Here is an 18,344-nt window from a genome sequence, read left to right on the forward strand (position 1 = left end):
CGCATTCTTTTTTGATTTGGGGAAAGGCCCACTTCCAAGTCAAATGAGTTGATGGTAACTAGTCTCAAAATAATTCTTTTCGCGCGGGGGTGGGGGGCGGGTCAAGTTTTAGTGCACCAGATGTTGAAAGTTTGGTTCAAAGCCTTCGAAAAGATCTCAAGACATAAATCAATTATTTGATCCCGCCATGAAAGGGTGTATTGTTCACCTTTGGGAATGGAGTAGGTAAAAGGTATGCATTGTCTTCTCAATAAAATGCTAGGTTTGCGATCAGTGAATGGTAAAACAAGATAGAATACTGGCGTTTGCAAAACGATCTGTACTCAGCCTCCTTTTTTCTTTTCCTATTATATAGGTATAATGCTAGATTGTGAGAAATAACAAGATCATACAAATTTTTATCTCTGAAACTCCCTAAAAGTAGGGACTAAGAGCTTATCTTTAATAATAATGCTTGTAAAATATAGTAGAGATGCCTTAATGATAGGAACTTTCTGTACCTCCGACTAATTCCATTTTTGGATTTCTGGAGAGGTCAGTAAAAAAAGCCCTAGAAAAACCACGGCAGATAAAGAATTTTGTTATCAAATGATTCGCATAATAAAAGTCCTCAGTTATAGCTGCGGGGTGTTTTCCCACTGTCTTATAAAAATGAAGTACTGTTTGGATTTAATCTATTTTATGTTTTCTAAAAGCACATATCAAACCTTTATAAACTACTGACTTGCTGTTGTATAATGCCTCCTTTTTTATCAGAAAAAAATTTGCTAAATTTGTAATAAAATACTGAACCTAGATTTGTATTTCTGTTACAATCATAATATACTTTATGATCCCACAGAATTTTAGAATAACTGAAAATGTTCGGAAAGATCAAGTAAATGAAAAAATTGAACTAATCTTGTCAATTTGGTTTATGAAAAGTCAATTGATAATAACGCAAAAGTATTTTTAATCATTTGTCTACATGGTTATAAGTCTCAATTTCATTTTGCTTAAATTTTTTATATTTCTACCTGCTGGTAGTATACTGAAAACAGTATACTAACAGTTAATAATCTCAACACATGACTTGCAAAAATCCCTGAAAATTAATATCAACCTGGAGGGTTTTTGTTAGTCTCTAATTTTCCTAGTGGGAAATTTCATATTCTTTGGAAGGAATTTTACTTTTACAAAACCTCAGTCAGCCCTTTGTCCTTAATGCTGATATGCTCCATTGGAGGTCCTTACTGAAGATAGATTGAGAATCATTTTCCATAGCATGAGATAGGAAACAAAAACAATAATTTTTGCTTTTCTGTTGTGGATAACAATATAGTCTAATTCCATAATTATGTCCTTGCTGCCTAGCATTTTCTTTTGAGCTGCTAAAACAATCAAGACAGTATAAAATATCTTAGAATCTCAAACTACTACTTCATGCCCCAGGTCCTTGCCAAGCAGACAAAGAGCTTTCTTAATAGGATACTAAAATTTCACAAAGTCCTGTATAAATAGAACCTGTGAAATCCTAAAACACTTTCTAGTAAAAAGTTACAGTATGTTTTCTAATCATAAAAACTATAAGGGAGAAACTGTGGTGCCCTGTGTTGGGCAGGGGACAGGAGTCAGTTATCTAGAATTTTTTTTTTTTTTTATCTACACATGCCTGACTCTGTTTCCCCGTTTTTGATATGAAGAAATTCTAAGCTCTATTCTGATACTCACCAATAGCTCATCCACCTTTCTGTGGCCACTGTATTTGGGACTTTTTACTGATAAAATTCTTGAATCACAGAAATTTCAAATGGGAAGTTCTTAGAAATGATGTTAAGAACTATGTATAAAATCTAATAAGCTTTGAAATGGATACAAAGATTCTACTTACAACATAGTGCACAGGGTAAAAAAAAAGTTGCATCAGTGAAACTACCCTCAAAATATATTGATTCATTGATTCTGTATCACTGCTTCTTTTTCCCTAAGTCCTTAATTTACTGTCCATTTTACTAATATGTTGTCATCAGCCTTTCTTCTGAATTCCCATTATTTTAGGCTCTATTTCCTCTACATCTTATCCTATAGACTCCCTTCAGTCTTAAAATTGAGTGATATCATTCACCTGCTTTAAATACATATATTTGAATATACCAAGTATTTGCATACACATTTTAATCAGTCTTCACAATCTAATCCCAACATTGCCTCCTATCATTCCTAGCAGACACTTGACACTGCAGCTACATATTTCTTCACAACATTGGAAAAATATCTCATAAATGTATATAATCCATTCATCTTGTGAGTCTGTCTGTAGTATTAAGTAAACCTTCAAGAACAAATAAGTGACTTGACACAATTGCACTGTCAGGTTGCCCTTGTCCCTTTCCAAACAGCAATTTCTGGATTCTGTACATGTACCATGTCATTGTATTGTAATAAATCATGTTTCCTTACTAGATTGTGAGCTTGAGTGCAAAGACTATGCCCCCTCTACATTTTATTGACATGCAATAAATTGCACACCAGACATACTATTGTGTAGCAGAAAAGGGACTATAATAGAGCAAAAATGAACACTCAAGAGTTAAAGTCTAGTGCAGGAAACATAACAAAGTATAAAATATGAAAAAGCATACAGTGTGGTAAAAATTCAGTGAAGAACTCTGGTCAGAAAAGACTCCCCTAAGGAAGTGCCATAATCAAAGAAAATTAGTATGAAATAGGCAAAAGGGAAGTGAAAAGTTTTTCCAGTAAAAGAACCAACATAATCGAAAATTTTGGGGGACAGGGATGATGTCAGTTTACAACCCGGTTTGCCAATGGTAGGCTTTTTAAACTCAGAAATCCTGGTTTTGATGAGTCAGTTTTCACCCTAGAAGGACTACATGAAGCACAGTATTGCTAGAGCAAACAGAGCTGAGGAAAATGACACTGCATAGGGATTAAAAGCCTGGTGAAGAAGTAGGTTCTTTCCTTGGAACAATGGGAAACCTTTGAAGGATTTTGAAGTGGGTGGTGATGATGGGATTTGCAAACTGAAAATTTGGTTGTAAATTAAAAAAAAAAAGGATTAGAGGCAGGTCAAAGAAAATACAATGTTATTAAGTAAGTTAGGTGGTTACGGCAGGTAAAAGATTAGTAAATGACTTGAGGGGCCCAAATAGTATAATGGAAATAGGAAGAGGATTTGGAAGGAAAAGTCTATTAGACTAATGGAGTTGAATTCAGGGCTAGGAAGCGAGGAAAGCAATACATTTGCACCTGCATGGTGGTGACAGCCACTTGAATGGTAACTTGAAGATGAATAGGTATGAAGATCATAAGTTTATCTTAGGACTCACTGAGTTTTTGATGACAGAGTTATCTAAGAGACTTGGATAAATGGAGCTAGAAGGTAGTGAAAATAAAAATGGTTAAGTGTGTAAGGAAATGTAACATGTTGATTATATATGAAATAGACTTGGAAGACAGTTTAAGAGTGTGAAATGAGGAACAATTTTTGGCTAGAAGATGAGCTGGTTAAGGAGTTGCCAGTGTCAAGAAGCTATTGTGTAATGGAGGTCAAAGACATACGCACTTTGAGACATGAATAGTGTCCAGTGTGTTGCGCACTCACACAAAATAAGGTCTGAATAATATTCACTGGATTTAATAACGTGGTGGTCATCAGGTACCTTAGGAAGAACTATTTTGTTGGAATAATAGGCCCAGAAGCCAGGTTGAAATGTAATATGATAAATAAAATGACATCAGTAGGTCTAAATTTCTCTTTCACAGGATTTGACTTTGGGAGGAAATAAAAATTTATGGGATTTGGTGGTTTTGTCAATTTTTACTTTTTTTTAAAGATTTATTTTTTATTTATACAAGCGCTGGGGTACAGGCCAGATGCACGGGAGGGTGAGAGGATTCACCAGAGACAGAGCAGGGACCAGAATAGGCAGACTGACAAAACATACTGCTGAGGGGAGCAGTGCGTGAAACAGGAGAGGTCTGCCGCGCCATGTAGGATTCTCACCAGCCGGCTGGGATCGAACCTGTGCTGTAGAGGCTGTGGACAGCTTCACAGTGTGGTGCTCAACCGCCTGCACCATGAGGGAGGCCCCAATTTTTACTTTTTGAGGCAACTTAAAGTGTAGAGAAGTTGGCTATATTAGAAAAGAGTTTCAGCTATCAGAAAAGGGAAATATGTGAATATTTTATAATCTGATTGGGGAGGAAATTAATCAGAAATAGAACAGAAACCATTGTTTATAGTTATAAGTGATATGAGAGTTCATGTGTTTTGTACTCCACAAATATATACCTCTGACTCTACTAATGTTTGGAAAGTTGTTGGTAGAAATCTATTTTAAAGCCTATATTTCTGGGAAGAGCAGTAATGTTAATAAGGCAGTTTTCAACTGTGCCAAAATTTAGAATTACCTGAGAAATTTTACAATTAGAATAGAACTAAGAAAAGTGACTAAGACAACAGACTGGTTATATTTTCCATTTTTAAACAAAATTATAGTGCAACAAAAAGTCTTATGGCAGTCGGGGATATAAATTCATCATAGCCACTTTGGAATATTGGCAGATAGTACCCATTATAGTTGAACTTATGCCTATAATTCATAATTTCACTCCCGAGTATGTATTCAAGGACATGAATACAGGTGTGTATTAAAAGTATTATTAAAGAATCTTCATAGCAATTTAATTTCACTGTAGTTTCAAAGGAACAGTAAAGTGTTTTCATACATTAGCATACTATCCAGCAATAAAAAAGAGTAAACTGCTATACACAATAACATGGACAGATCCCACAGACATATCATTGAATGAAATAAACATGAAAGAATTCATATTGTATAATTTCATGGGTATGGAATTTGAGAATAAAACTAATTTATGGATGATAGATGTCATGCTAGTAGTTACCTCTCTGAATGTGAGTATTAACTGGGAAGGGTATAGAGAGCCTTATGAAATGATGGATATGTTCTGTATCTTGCTCTGGGTGGTGGTTATAGGACTGTATGCATATGAAAAATTCATGGAGCTGAACATTTAAATTTTGTGTATATATGCAAGTCCCCAATTTTAAAAAGTCCTTTACTTTTAAAATTGTGGGGAAAGGAGGGCCTCCCTGGTGGCACAGTGGTTGAGCGCTGGGCTGCGAAGCTGCCCGCAGCCTCTGCAGTGCCGGTTCGATCCCCGGCTGCCCCCTGGCCACCGGAGGAGGGTCCCACATGGCGCGCAGACCCCTCCTGCCGCCCGCTGCGCCCCTCAGCAGTGTACCTTGGTCCCTCTGCCTGCTCTGCTCCCCGCTCTGGCTCGGTGAAATCTCTCACCCTCCTGCACGTCTAACTGTACCCAGTGCTTGTATAAATAAATAAATCTTTAAAAAAAAAAAAAAAAAGACTGAAGATAGGCACCTGGAGGAACATGGTGAAGAGGAATTTATATATAAAAAAAAAAATTGTGGGGAAAGGAAATCCAGTTTTGATCAACTTGTCATATTTCAAGTGCTTATTAAATCAGTATCAGCTGCCTAATATGTTCTTAATAATATAAACAGTACTAATGAATTGTTTAATGAAAATAACTTTTGGACTTGAAGTCAGCACTCGTTTTGAACCTCTACTTCACTTGGGCAAGTCACTTATATCAGGACTTTTTGTGACTATTGAAGGAACAGAAGATCTGTGAAACAATATAAGTATATATTTTTTATATTTTTAAAAATCAGGGCCTCCCCAGTGGCGCAGCGGTTGAGCGCTGGGTTGCAAAGCTGCCTGCAGCCTCTGCGACGCCGGTTCAATCCCCAGCTGCTCCCCGGCCACAGGAGGAGGGTCCCACATGGCGTGCAGACCTCTCCTGCTGCCGGCTGCTCCCCTCAGCAGTGTACTTCGGTCCTTCTGCCTGCTCTGCTCACCGCTCTGGCTCTGGTGAATTCTCTCACCCTCCCGCACTTCTGACTGTACCCAGTGCTTGTATAAACAAACAAACAAACAAACAAACAAATAAATCTTAAAAAAAAAAAAATCATTTAAAATTTTTAGCCTGGGCCTCCTCTGGTGGCGCAGCGGTTGAGCACTGTTCTGTGAAGCTGCCCGCAGCATCTGTAGTGCCGGTTCGATCCCAGGCCACCGGCGAGGGTCCCACATGGTGCACAGACCTCTCCTGCCGTGCCCGCTGCTCCCCTCAGCAGTGTATTTCATCAGTCTGCCTGTTCTGTTCCCTGCTTTGGCTCTGGTGAATTCTCTCACCCTCCCGTGCTTTTGACTATACCCAATGCTTGTATAAATAAATAAATAAATCTTTTAAAAATAAATAAATAAAAATTTTAGCCTGGATTCATAATCCCCACAACTAACACATGTCCACATGCATTCAGCAGTAGACCTGAGCAAATTGAGTATGTATTAGGTGACATAACACCTCTGACTAGGATGAATAACTGAACTCTACATGGACCAATCAGGTTTTTTTGAGAATTTAAAATTGGGGTTGAGAAAGTTAAGCCAGGGCTACCTTGTTTGATAGTAGCCACATGAACAATCAGTGTTGTATTTGTAGAACAAGAATAATCTCAATTACTTTCTATGTCACTCAATTTCTAAGTGGTTTTGTGAGGTTAGTAGTATTATCCCTATTGTACAATTAAGAAAAATGACAAGCTTGACTAAAGTACTGAAGCAATAATACAACCAAGGTAGTTTGACTCCCAAGTCTACTTTCACAAAGCAGAGTTAACATATCAGATATGTGTGCTGCATTAGTTCCTCATAGTTTTCTAGTTCCTGATCTCATTCCCTTGAAAAGGTCAGGTCTGTTCCTTATCTTTGACTTATTTATCATAATTTATCCTTACAGGTAAATTTCATGTCTTTGCTTAAGCTGACATAAGTGAATTTCAGCCAATTGCAACTGGGAGAGTCCTACTCCCATTTGATTATGAATGGGACTGCAAATAATAAACCTTACAGAAACTACTGACTGAATCAAGGTGGGGTAGCAGACTATGCAGACTCCTGCCCTAAAATGGAACTTGTTAGCTTGTGTTATGCAATAGTGACTCTTTTATCCAGACTTTCTCCAATAGTGTCTTAGAATTCAAATTATATAGTCACTAAGGTAGGGCGCTGGAGAATTTGGTAACCAAATATAAAAAAGGTCAGGTGCATTACTATATGTGGAGTTTTGAAAACTACATTAGAAAAGATAGGTACTGTAAACAAGGTTCCCAGATGAAAGTAGATTGGAGCAAATTTGGCAATTCCTTGATACCAGTTCACATGTTTTCTGAAAACAACTAAGAAATCACTCACAGAACTCATTTAATTGTTGAATTGCAATGTTTTGCCACCTCTTTTCTGACACTAAAGTTTTTATATTGACTATCAAAAAATGAAATTTTAGTGGGCCTCCCCTGGTGGCGCAGCAGTTGAATGCTGGGTTGTGAAGCTGCCCGTAGCCTCTGCAGCGCCGGTTCGATCCCCAGCCACTGGCGAGTGTCCCACCAAAAAAAAAAAAAAAAAAAGATTTTAGTAATAGGAATAGGGTTATCAAGGAGGGGCAAGTGATATTAAGGGACTCCAACTTCTCAGCTTCCTCCAAAATATTTTCTGCAGCCCATTCCCTGCCATGTATCATGAAAGTGTGATGATCTTTTACGTTGTCTGTCAGTAGCCACTAAGATTGGAATGCACCATGTGTCTGGGAATATTACTAAATGGCAAACTGCAAGCTGCAATGCTCACTTTTTCTCTTGTTTGCTTTGAGGCTAAAGCAGAGAACAATGAGATGGGCAGAGTCCCAGCTGTTGCTAAGAAACCCAAGTCCAGAAGAATTGACAACTTAAGGAGAAATCTGATCCACTAAGGTCTTCAGCATTAGCTAAATACAAAAAGGAATCTCACTAAAAGAAAATTGGCAGGCAGTCCTCCATAGTAGTTGCATGCCATAACTGCCCCCCGCCCCCCAAATCTACAGTAGATTCTGACTGGAGATATTCTAGTTCCTCAAGCATCTTATCTCCTGTACAAGAGAATCTACACAGCCAGAACTGGGTTCCCTTGCCCCAAATGAAGAACTTTAGTGTCCTTTCTCAGGAGTGTTACTGGGAGATTCATAGAAGAGAATCCAAACTCTATGCATTCAGATATCCTAAGAACTGACTAGGAAGAAGTTTAATTATGGCTTAAAATATTTCAAGAACCTATTACTGCTCTACTCCTGCTAAATGTAATATGTTCTTTAGTTGAATCACTAAATTTACATTTATTCTACCGATTATAGATTTCCTTGAATGTTCTTTATCTTTGGATTAGGTTTGTGAAAAAACAGTGTTAAGATGGACAAAGATTTTTCTCACTTAGGCTTGACATTCTGGTTTAGGGGAGAGGTAGAAGACAGACATGAATAAGGAAATAAAGTTACAAGTTAGAATGAATTCTATAAAGGAAAGACAGGCTAATTTCAGAGAGAGTAAAGAGATACTCTTAAATGAAAAGCACAGTAGGGTGGTCAGAGAAAGCTTCATTGAGTTGTAACTGGAATGAGGAGGTAGGTGTATCTTTTTGTAGGAAGCACCATGGGAAAAGCAGGAAGAAGAACAAGTGTGAAGACCCTAAAGTAGGAAGCATTTCCTAGATGTTAAGAACTGAAGAAGGCAGGATAACTGAAACATAGTAAGTGGGAAGTTAGTGTTATATCAAAGAGAGTCAAGGAACCTTCTTCGGGCACAGGTTAGGGGACTATTGATAGCATTTGAGGTTTAAATCCAAACAATAGAAGCATGCCATTGAATATTTTACACCAAAGAATAATATGATCTGATATACTTTCTACAAGATTGTTCTAGCTGCTATGTAGGAAATGGATAGTAGCAGCAAGAGTGGAAGTGACTGTCCACTCTTAACTCTCCACTAGAAAGCCATTCTAGTTTATCATGGCTATTAGGATTAGAAAGTAGCTTTGAGGATGTAAAGGAGATGTAATTAAGATAAATTTGGGGTATAAAAGTAACAGCATATGGTAAATGAGAAACTCATTCACCATACATTTGTATTTACAATTGTTAATAATAGCAGTGCAATCATATTATTTGGAAAAGTGGAGATAGCAAAAGAAAAAATTGAAATGTTAAGAGTAGTTGGGGATGAAGAGGGGTAGGAGAGGTGACTGCTTTTTTATGAACATGAAATATCAACTTCTGCACAGATTCTGTTGCATGTTTATATATAAATGTATCTGTGTATGTATAACCTTTGCTTCAAGAAGGGTAGAGAGGTGTATGGTGGTAAATGGGAGATGGCAAGAGAGGATTTTTTTTATAGTAGAAAATACTAATGTATTTTGGTAGACTGGCAGGAATAATAAGCATAGAATGAAAAAATGATGATACATAGTAACAAGTGGAGTAACTAAAGAAGCAAAATATTGAGAAGAGAAAATATATCAATAGATGTCAAGAGTTAAAACTTTCCCACAATAGGAGAAATGATGCTCTTTTAATTTTAACAGAAAAGAAAGCTGAGCAGGTGAATGAGAGAGATTTGAATGTTTGTTGGAATGAAAATGAAGTTTTCTTCATTTCTTATTGCACAATGAATTATTGAGTAAGATTATCAACTAAAAATGAGTAGAGTGAAGAAGTTTGAAATACAGGAAGAAAAATGACATTGTTAACCTCACAATGTAAATATGAACTTCCTAGGGAAGCATAGTGAGATTGCCTTATTGATTTGGACAGTCATTGGTGGTCAATAGTAGTGGATTTAAAGTGAAATCACTCAGGTAATTGTATTATTTATTAAGTTGCTTTGGTCTTTGCACAAAGAACCAAATAATTGAGTTTAAGCAGGTTTGGGACTGTCAGTAAATTCAACAGAAAGAGAGGGGAACCAAGGTAGTTGATCATGTTGAGAAGGAGTGATGATAATGATAAACCATGACAGCCAACCTGGGTGAATGTGGGAGTGAATATAGATAATTATATGGACTGTGGGTGTCTCAAAGAGGCTAGTGACATATTGCCAAGCTAAAATGAGTTGAAGAATGGGAGGTAGTGGGTTGAATAGAATGTTTAATGTTGGTATGCACAAATAATTCTGTTATCAGTGCTCATGTGGTCCAGGGTTAGTCTAGGATGTGAAATGAAGTTGAGTATTATTCTTTAGAAGGGATGATATTAAAGAATTAATTTTATTTTAGTTTATTTTATGGTGCTGCATATAAGGAGCTTGAAGTGACCACTCTGTCCTTACAGCAAGTAAAAAAGTTGAACAGCCTGGACAATGAACAACTCTTCTTGGATCCATACGAGAGGGGAGAACACAGGACACACCTCTGTCCCTAAAACTGAAAACAGTGGGTCACAGTTGCAAAGATAAACAGAAACCACTGCGGAAATCCAGCTAGCATAAGAAAATATGAACAATATGTAATCGACAAATTGCTGGAGAATCAGTGTGGATGATTCTAAGAGTGTAAAACTTCAGGGGACGCAGCTAAAAGGGTCTCCACCATATTGTGAGATTTAGTTCCAGGAGCTCAACCAGATGCGCACAGTAAATATTGGAGAATAATCCTTGTGTTTCCAGCAGGAGGTAGGGAAAACAAACAATTTTGAAATATGCAAGAACACTGTCTTCTAAATAAGGCCTTCTCCAGTGGAAAACTAGTTAATCAGCACCTGACCTGCTGGAGAATTATCAAAGCTTACCGCCTAAGGTAAGGGATGGGGAAAACCCAACTACAGCTCTCCCTACACATCCCATACTGCATAAGGGAGGAGGAAAAACCTGAGAAACTTGTGAAGTTCATAGTCCAGGCTGTGAAGGCACAGGCTCACTAAGACTGTAGATTGCTATACCTCAAAAATCCTAAAATCACTAAAAGAACCATAGAAGGCTCTCCTTTCTCCAACCACACCTCCCCAACACATTACTAAAAGTCTATTTTCAGTGATTCCTTTTGCCCATACAATATGCACAGCTATCCAGATTATCAAAAGACAAAAGAGGGAGGGAGGGAAGACACAGTTTGAAGCAAGTATCAGAATCAGACATAGCAGTCATGTTGGAATTATCAGCTTGGAAATTTAAAACTGCTATAATTAATATGCTAAGGGATATAATGGATAAAATAGGCAGTGTACAAAAGCAGGTGGGCAATGTAATCAGAGCAAAGAAAATCCTGAGAAATGTTAGAGATTAAAAAAAAAAAAACTGACAGAAAAAAGAATTGACTCTATGCTCTTGGATGGGCCATCTACATATATTTTGAAAGTTACAGAGAATGACTGTGTATAGTATTGGAAAAGGAGACCATGATAGTAAGTCAGGAACTAATGTTTGAAATTGGCTACAGAGGACTGACCAGTAATAGATTTAAGGACATAAGCTTCAAGGGAATTTATATGTTGGAGGCAAGGAGGACTCTGGCTCCAGATTACCCCCTGATATTCATAACATAGAAACAAAGAAAATTTTCACTCAAAAAGAATTTAATTAAGGGGCCTCCCTGGTGGCACAAGGGGTTAAGATGCAGCACTATGAAGCTATCCACAGCCACTGCAGCATGAGTTCAATCCCCAGCCAGGGAGCTACCCACATGGCGCAGCAGACCTCTCCTGTCTCGCCCACTGCTCCCCTCAGCAGTGTATTTCAGTCGGTCCACTTGTTCTGCTCCTCATTCTGTCTCTGGTGAATCCTCTCATCCCCTGCTTCTCTGGCCTGTACCCCAGCTCTTGTATGCATAAATAAATAAATCTTTAAAAAAAGTTATAAAAAAGGATATAGTTGAGTCATATTTTAATTTAAGACAGCCTAAACTCAATTATGCTAAGGATATACGCCTTAATTTGGTAAGGACATGTTTTATTGTGCATCTGTGTATTTATGCCATTTGTTTCAGGATTTTGAGGTAAGCAGTAACAGAAAAACAAAATTCCTGCATTTTTCTGGACTTACCTTTCTGTGAGGGAAGCCAGAAAATAAACATATGTTCAATTTGGTAATGGTAAGTGGCATGAAGAAAAAATATTGAGAGGGATGGATGGTAATGGGAATAATATTTTAAGCAGGGTCACAGAAAACCTCTCTAACAAGGTAATAGACATGGGAACCAACACTTGAATAAGTGAAGAGGAGAGAGAGAGAGTGATTTACAGCTATTTGGCAGAGGCAGTGGCAGGACATTTCCAGAAGGGAGAGCAAAGGCAAAAGCCGTTGGGCCGGAGAGTATTTATTATATTTGTGGAATAGCAAGGAAACTGATGTGACTTCAGTGGAGTGAGCACTCCTATACAAATATTTATTACACACACACTAATTTTTGTATTATCACAAATTTGGGTAAGTATGTTGATTTGGTTAGTAGCTTCTCTAGCTCTTCTCTTTTTCTTTCTAGCACTTTTAAAGTATTCCATAGTCTTTAATTTTACTGCTACCTGAAATTTGAAGTAGTTGTGTTTGATTTATCAGCTACCATAGACATAAATGCTTTATATATTTTTCAGTGTTAAAATTAATTTGAGTTTTTGTTATCTTAATATTTTTTTAACTTTTTTTTTTTATTTTGTATAGAGGCATATTTTATTTATTTATTTGTTTGTTTGTTTGTTTGTTTTGTTTATACATGCACTGGGTACAGTCAGAAGCACAGGAGGGTGAGAGAATTCACCAGAGCCAGAGCGGGGAACAGAGAAGGCAGAAGGACCGAAGCACACTGCTGAGGGGAGCAGCGGGCGGCAGGAGAGGTCTGAGCGCCATGTGGGACCCTCCTCCGGTGGCCGGGGAGCAGCCGGGGATCGAACCGGTGGTGCAGAGGCCGCGGGAAGCTTCTCAACCCAGCGCTCAACCGTTGCGCCACCGGGGAGGCCCATTTGTTATCTTAATATTATTTGTTATTGTGTATTACCTATTTTTCCTTCAACTAGTCAATATTGCTTTTAATTCAAAAGAAATGAGAGTAAAAATTGTTTGAAATTATCATTATATAGCTGTTACTAATAAAACTTTCAGAGGAGGTAGAAAGTGAGCCTATATGATTCAGCTGAAGTAGTTACTCGAGACAAATAGACATTTGGAGGAATGGGAAAATAAGTGCCAGTCCTTTTTCTAACTTGATGTCCTATAGGTCTTTTTTACCAAAAAAAAGATTTATTTATTTATGCACACAAGAGCTGGGGTACAGGCCTGTGGGGGGGGGGTGAGAGGATTCACCAGAGACAGAGTGGGGAACAGAACAGGCAGATTAACTGAAATACACTGCTGAGGGGAGCAGCGGGGGAGACAGGAGAGGTCTGCTGCACTGTGTGGGTAGCTCCCTGGCCGGGGATCAAACTTGCACTACAGTGGCTGCGGATAGCTTCATAGTGCTGTGTCTTAACCCCTTGTGCCACCAGGGAGGCCCCGATATCCTATAGATTTTTATGGTTAAATTAACCATCTACTTTTCAATGATAATACATTAATAACACTGATTAGATGTTCTCAAATCTTTTTAAACGTCCTTTTAAAAAACTATTTTTATAGATCAAATAATACAGTTAGTAGAGCTGCTACAAGGCAGCCTTACTAGAATAGAGTGGCAAAAGTATCCTGCCTATTTGTCATACTTCCATTTCTGCCCTATTCTCCCATCCTCCCACTCCCCAAATATTCTCAAAATAGAAACCAGAAAGGTCTTTAAACACATAAAATCATACAGCTCCACTGTTTAACACCCTTTCAGAAAAGTCCAGCCTTCTTTCCATGGTCTTCCAGAAGCCTGCATGATCTCATTCAGTCTAACTCTCCAAAGTCCCATCCCTGTCATTCTCCCCCTTACTCATTATGCTCCAGCCTTTTGGCCTCCTTTCTGTTGTCAAGACTGCCAAATTCTTTTCCACTTGCAGGCATTTGCTCCCGTGGTTTCTATGCCTGGAATTCTTCTCTCAGCTCTTCTCCTGCAGGCTATTCGTCATCCTCTAGGTCTCAGGCCAGATGTCCCTACCTCAGAGAGGCCTTCTCCACAATGTTCTCTTCAGAGAACGTTCTTCAGTTACTTTTGCAAGTTACCCTGTTTATTTTCTTCATAATAATGATCATGATTTACAATGACCTCATTTTACTTGTCTTACTTGCCTATTGTCTTCTCCCCTAGTAGAAAGTAAGTTATCTGATAAACAGATATGATGATACATTGGAAGACTTAAATATATGTTTAAGTAAATTTTGCAAGATTCTTTTAAAACAATTAAAAATTACTGGTAAAGCATAAAAGTTACATTGCCATTTTTTCATGGCCATCATCACTGTTACTGACGTAAATACATACGCTGATAGAATTCTATTGGCATGGTAGGGGCAGAAGTGGTATGTGCATATTAACTACTTATAGTGGAAGTTGGCATTGTTGAGTCCAAATCATTCACCTTTCCCCCTATTTCGTAAGAGCCATTTAGTACAGCTTTAGAGGTCAGCCTGATTAATCTAAATTGATCAGTGTCATCTTGTTCCCCTTGCCATTCTAACAACTTTATAAATGGGCAAGTATAAGCTATAAAGAAATGCATTTTCTAGGCCATAGGGGATAGTTCAGGAATAGATATTGACCTACTATATAAAAGAGAGCTATGAGAGGTTTATCTAAGAATTCAGAAAAAGACATTTTCTTATTCTAGTGTGAAAGATCAGAGGGGAAATCTCTTTTTTTCTCTGGAGGTTGGGTGTGTCAGTGTTTGCCTCCACAGGAAAAACAACCTTAGTGAGGAGGGATCACACAGAGGAGAGTGGAATTAAGGGAACTACAGAGAAATGCAACTAGAGTCACTGAATGAAACTGACTCTGAGGTTTAGCATAAACTCCAGGCTCCCACTTGTGGAAACCATGCAGTTCTTACTTCCTAAACCAGGTGGATTAGGATTAATAGAAGTTGACAATTGAAATCCTACTTTTAATAATAAGTCAAGAGACATTCCTAAAATATGTAAATGAAGAAGTAACATATTTTGTTTTTAAAGAATGCATCTTGCTAGAAGAAGAAACAGCTTCAAATAGCTGAGAAGTGTTTACCTCTAGAAGGAACAGAGGTAGAGACAAGAGAGATGAGGCATAGGCTATTCTTTTTCATTGTTAGCCTTCCCAAACTAGAAATCATTCTTTTTTTTTTTTAAGATTTATTTATTTATGCATATAAGAACCTGAGTACAGGCCAAAGGTTCAGGGGGTGAGAAGCTTCACCAGAGACAGAGTGGGGAACAGAACAGGCAGACCAACTGAAATACATTGCTGAGGGGAGCAGCAGGTGAGACAGGAGAGGTCTGCTGTACCATGTGGGTAACTCACTGGCCAGGGATTGAACTCGTGCTAGAGTGGCTGCAGATAGCCTCATAGATTGCATCTTAACCCCTTGCACCACCAGGGAGGCCCTAGAAATCATTCTTAATTATTTAGATTTTTTCAAAAAGAACCTAAACAAGTTTAGAATTTTAAATTGAGTTAATTCTGAAAAAAACAAAAACATGAAACTCCTTTAGTTGCTGTTTTAATTCAGGCAGCCTAAAAATGAAAATACAGGTTTTTTAAATGTAGTGAAGGGTAATAGAAGAGTAGGGTACATAAAGTTGATAAAGAAGGAATGTCAGTGTTAAAAGTATAAGATATTTGAAGTGGTTTTTGGTTTTTTAAGTGCCTAATAGCTAATATCTTTAAATGTATGCACTATGCTACAAAAGTATTGACCAACCAGAAAAATACTGGATACTTATTAAGATAGATTTCTTAAAGCAAAACGGGCATTTTAGACTTAGAGTTAGTATAGTGTTTCTGAGTGGTAAGAGTATTAGTTTTTCTTAACTTGATACTGATAGCATGCTTTCCCGAAGTAATTATATGGGCCCCTGTTCTACTGCTCAAATACTTCCCTATTTCTACTTGAAGCAAATATATTACTCCCCAATAGATTTTCAGAGTGCTTTATATTCATTAGGCATAAATTCCAGATAGATGTTTGATGCTTTCCTCCTTTATTACAAATCCACTTTGTACCTTTTCTCATCCACATATATTTTAGTGGAGTGTTTCTGTATCTCCCCCAACCACTTAACTTTTATGCAGGATAAATAGTTGGAGATACATTGAGTCATCTTTTTCACTACACAATAATGCCCACAAGAGAGTAAAAATGGTAACTGAAACCAACCTGTATCCACTTGTTGGGTAGGGTAGAATTTGCTGCCAGGAAGAAGGGTATATTTTGTAACACATATAGTTTCTATATGGATTAGTGGTGACCAAGCTTGGAGACCAGAAAAATAAAAACAGCAGTAGGAGAAGGTCATAGACTGTATCATCAATTTCTAAGGTTTTTAGAACACCAGCTAAATGTCAGGCCCTGGGATCACAGAAATGAGCAAATTGGTGGCCTCTAAGGAGTATTCATCACATGTCTGTTTGTACAGGATGATCGCAGTATGTATGTGTTTTCCATCATCCCATCAGATTAAATGTCCCTTTACACTCTCAAATGTGTCCCATTTGGACAATAAAGTATATAGTCACCTTAAAAAGAAGGAAAAATTCACTCTAGACTGAGTGGCCCAGTCATGAGGAAGTGAAGAGCATGATCTCAGTTTGGCAGGCCAGGAGACTTGGTGGGGGAAAATGTGCAAGGTGGAAATATGACACAAATGAGAGGCAGCATCTGAGGTGGTGAAGGGCCTTTTACTTTCCTTTCAAGTTTATGTTTGCCTTGAAGACAGTGTGGACTGATGGTGGTTTGGGAGCAAGCAGCCAAAGATAAGATCATATGTGTTTAATGATGAAAAGAACTGAAGTGCATTTACCTACCATCACCACCATCCCCTCTCCCCCAACACACACACAGGACTAGGGAGAAGCACAGAATCATGTTCTTGCTGAGTGTAAACACTCTCAGAACTGAGCTCTTAATCTTAAACCACTGTAATTCCTTGAAATGCATAACTGACCTTCATTCTATCTGTTAAAGACACTGCCGAGTCTCTAAATGCGTACAAGTGAGAAGCTACACTACCACAATATGCATTTCTGCTTCTTTAGGTTGAATTGTGTATTTTATTTATTACTTATTTATTTCATTTATGCATACAAGAACTGGGGGTACAGGCCAGAGGTACCGGGGGTTGAGAGGATTCACCAGAGACAGAGTGGGGAACAGAACAGGCAGACTGACTAAAACACACTGCTGAGGGGAGCAGCGGGCAAGTCAGGAGAGGGCTGCTGCACCATGTGGGTAGCTCCCTGGCCGGCCAGGGATGGAACTTGTACTGCAGAGGCTGCGGATTGCTTCATAGTGCTGTGCTTATTTACCCTTGCGCCACCAGGGAGGCCTGAATTGTATATTTTAAAATACATAATGTTTGTTCTTAAACCTGTTAATGCTCTTTGAACTTGTTATTGTAATTATGTAATTGAAAAATTATGTAAACTGATGAACTAAGAAGGCAAAATGTTTCTATGAAAATTTTGATGAGGGCCTCCCTGGTGGCACAAGGGGTTAAGCACCACACTATAATAAAGCATTCCGCAGCCTCTGCAGCATGAGTTCAATCCCCCGGCCGGCCAGGGAGCAAGCCATATGGTACAGCAGACCTCTCCTGACTCTCCTGCTGCTCCCCGCAGCAGTGTGCTTCAGTCAACCTGCCTGTTCTGTTCCTCACTCTGTCTCGGTGAATCCTCTCAACCCCACCCCCCCATCTCTGGCCTGTACCCAGCTCTTGTATGCATAAATAATCTTTTTTAAAAAAGAAAATTTCGATGAATGCTTTTGAAAAACTGAGACAAATAGCTAAAAATATTCAGGTAAATGAGGTGTGGTTGAAACTACTCTAAAGGAAAAAATCATAAACATTGAGAATTTTCTTTCTTAGTTACTTTACCACACAACTTCTACAACGTGGCTACCTCTACAAGTCAACAGGTTCTGGATATGAAAATTGTCACCTATTTGGGAACTGGACAAGGTATCATGATACTTTTTTATGGAGTGACCATCTTTTTTTTTTTTTTAAACATTTATTTATGCATACAAGAACCGGAGTACAGGCCAGAGAGGATTTACCTCTCTGTGGGGGGTGAGAGGATTTACCAGAGACAGAGTGGGGAACAGAACAGGCAGACTGACTGAAATACACTGCTGAGGGGAAAACGGGCATGTCAGGAGAGATCTGCTGCACCATGTGGGTAGCTCCCTGGCTGGGGATCGAACTCGTGCTACAGTGGCTGTGGACAGCTTCAGAGGTTGCATCTTAACCCCTTGCACCACCAGGGAGGCTGGGCAGTGACCATCCTTAGTCTCCTCATTCACTTTGCTTCCTTTGCTTATATATTACATACATAAT

Source organism: Talpa occidentalis, unplaced genomic scaffold (genome assembly GCF_014898055.3).
Source record: "Talpa occidentalis isolate TD23 unplaced genomic scaffold, MPIMG_talOcc4v2.1 talOcc4.6, whole genome shotgun sequence".
NCBI classification, from domain to species: domain Eukaryota; kingdom Metazoa; phylum Chordata; class Mammalia; order Eulipotyphla; family Talpidae; genus Talpa; species Talpa occidentalis.